We start from the raw sequence: 3,273 nt of genomic DNA, 5'->3' as shown, positions 1-3,273 counted from the left end.
TACCTTTCTCCTGGACAAAGCCAGAAAGATTATATATATATATATATATATATTCTTATGGGAAAGCAAAATACCAACTCAAATAATATATTATGTTTTTTCTTTACTTAACTTCCTTGATTTTATTTTTTTATTCTTACTCCTTAACATACTTACCTATTTTATTTACTAAAGCCCATTTTATACGTATATATGATAGTTTCAATCATCATTAACAAATTACTTGCTTGCTGTGTCTTATTATATACAAATGCATAATTGCTTTGTATTAATAATATAAATATTTTTGTTAATAATGTGACCCCTGAATATTATTTAAAATTTCTTTGTAATTTTATTTTTCCCTTAGGATATATCTCTCTAGGAAGGTACAGTCAACTCACTGTATTTTGAAGTTATTGAATTAGTTATTTTCTATTAGTTGAGCCATCAATTTGACATATTTGATAGTATGTTTTCAACTTTTGAGGATTAATATTTTCCCTCCTTGGTTTAATTTCGTTTCATAATTTTGTAAACCACTTACATGCCTTCTAAGGCAAAAACTATAGAAGAAAATACCTTTGGGGCGGTTTAGCTTGTAACCTTGTTTTTTGTCATCTTTTTCTTCCTCCTAAAAGTAAGCATTTTTCATTACATGTTAAGTTAGTCTTCCGTTTTTGGAAAATATATTCACAATATTTTTCACATTTCTTCCATTTCCTAGATAAAAGGTAGACTGCTGCTCACTCAAATTTGCATTTTGCTTTTTATACTTAACCATACTTCATAGAATTTACTTTCTAGTGGGACATAGAGATCTTACTCCTGTTCATAGTCTCATAATTTCCCATGATGTCAAGATTTTTGGCAGATAAAATTGGAGACAGTGCCAACAGATTTGAAAGGTGACTTTGGGTGAGTAACTGGAGGGACAGAACGACCACTTATGGCAGTAGAGAAGACTACAGAAGGGTAGCTTCTGGGGGAATGTCAGTTTAGCTGTGGACATAATTTGTTTGAGATGCCTATTAGAAAGCCAGGGAGAACTATGAGTAGACATTTTGAATATGCCATTTAAGGGCTCAAGGGTGAGGTCCAGGCTGGACATATATTCTGGTAGTTAAGAGCCAGGGAGTATGGTGAAGGAGTGGTGGAATACAGTCATCTGTTGGTATCCCTCGGGGGGATAGGCTCCAGTGCCCCCCACAGATGCCAAAGTCCTTGGATGCCCAAGTCTCTTATATAAAACGGAGAAGTACTTGCATATCACCTCTGCACACCCTCCTGTACACTTTAAATCCTCTCTAGATTACTTACAATAGCGAATGCAATGTAAATGCTATATGAATAGCTGTTATACCATGTTGTTTAGGGAATCAAGACAAGGAAAAACATCTCTACATATTCAGTACAAACACCACCATATAGGCCTCTCCACGTATGTCTGCAATAACGGAACATTCTCTATCAGTGGGTGGTTGAATGGATGGATGTGAGACCCACCGATATGAAGAGCCAAATGGAAATGCTCTAGGCTGGTCAGTTCACCTTGTATTAACTCCAAACTCTGGCTCAGATTTCAGATGGTTATCTTTACCCCTTCGACTTCTATGTCACTGATTTGCTTGGTGAACAGTAAGTTATCATTGTGAGAAGTCATCATTGTCTCAAAGTGAGTGGGGAAGAGGCAAGAGGGAAATATACATGTGTCCACACTGGCCTATTTCTCCTGCCATCTCTGCCCCAGACATTACCAACGCCTCTTCCCCTCTTCAGGTGCACTGCTTTCCTACTTCCACCACCCAGGTTCGTTACTCCTGTTGTAATTAGTTCCTGGAATCTCGGTTCCTCCTCAGCAGTTCCTTGTTTGATTCTGGGGAAGGGAGCCAGCAAGCTGTGCCAATTTTCCATCTTTGCAGGAACTAGAAATTCTGTTAGATAATTAAAATTAAACAAAGGAAGGGAATATTTATTTTTTAAGAGACAAAAGATGGGGACAATGGTTTATCATCTCTTTCCAGTAGCCTGTGGAAACATCCCAAGGTGATTGAATCTGGTTAGGCTGAAGTTGAGAAAAACAAGGATTTAATCAGCTGAACACTACATACAGGGTGAGAAAGTAAAGACTTGGCTATTTGCCAGGAGGAGAAAAACATTTTTTTTTTTTGGAGAGATTTTTTTGCTATAGGGCATGCGTTCTCGTCAGACAGACAGAGAGAGACATAGAGACAGAAAGCGAGAAATCACCCCCTAGGGGGGATGGTCATGCTGCAATCCCTTCTCCTCCGTTCTCCTCCTGGGATCTTGGGCATGCACGCACATGCGCCCGGCGTGAGTTTTAAGCCACCAGGTCCGGGACGCGAACCGCGATCGACTACGTGGGAGTCCAGCGACATAGCCATTATGCTAACTGCTGGTTCCCGGAAAAACATATTTTATGAGGCCAAATCTGGTATGGAGTTAATATGGCTGGATCCCACGTGGCTGACTGCATGGTCTGAGTCCCAGGTTGGCAGCTTGAGAAGCATGTGAGGTGTGTGTGCATGCATGTGTGCCCAAAATTCAGAGAAGAGACTGGAGGAGAAGGGACTGCAGCTGGGCCATCTTCCCTGAGAGCTGCTTTCTTACTTTCTCTCTTTCTCCAGCAAGTACACACCCCTTGCTGCAAATTAAGAAAAAAAAAAACTGTTTAAGTATTTTATGTAAAAAAAAAACAAAACCTGTAATCTAAAACATTTCTGATATTTTACCTTGGGTAAATATGTGTAGTGTTTCCTTAAGGGTTTCATTTTTCTGGTCTACAGTACTCAAGAAAAAAGATAACAAAGTTGTCACCTAATGTTTTTTTTTTTTTTTAAATCTTGATAATTTACCAGGATTATGTAGATAGAAAGTTTCAACATTATAAAGATAAGCATAAAAAGCTACAGTGTTAAATATGACGAGCATTATATTAATAGGAGGGCTGGATTGTAAAATTAAACTACATGATGTGTTTCAAGTATTTTAAGGGTTGACGCATGGAGTAGGAATTAGGCCTTGTTCTCCATGGCTTCAGAAGGGAGAATTAGCGGGACCAGCAGTTAGCGTAATGGCTATGTCGCTGAACTCCCATGTAGTTGATTGCGGTTCGAGTTCCGGACCCAGTGGCTTAAACTCACGCCGGGCGCGTGTGCATGCATGCCCAAGATCCCGAGAAGAATAGAGGAGAAGGGATTGCAGCATGGCCATCTCCCCTGGGGGGGGGGTGATTTCTCACTTTCTGTCTGTCTGTCTGGCAAGCACACGCAC

The sequence above is a fragment of the Tupaia chinensis genome, unplaced genomic scaffold (assembly GCF_000334495.1).
Source record: "Tupaia chinensis unplaced genomic scaffold, TupChi_1.0 Scaffold143728_1, whole genome shotgun sequence".
Taxonomy (NCBI): Eukaryota; Metazoa; Chordata; class Mammalia; order Scandentia; family Tupaiidae; genus Tupaia; species Tupaia belangeri.
Note: the sequence above shows the minus strand (reverse complement) of the source record.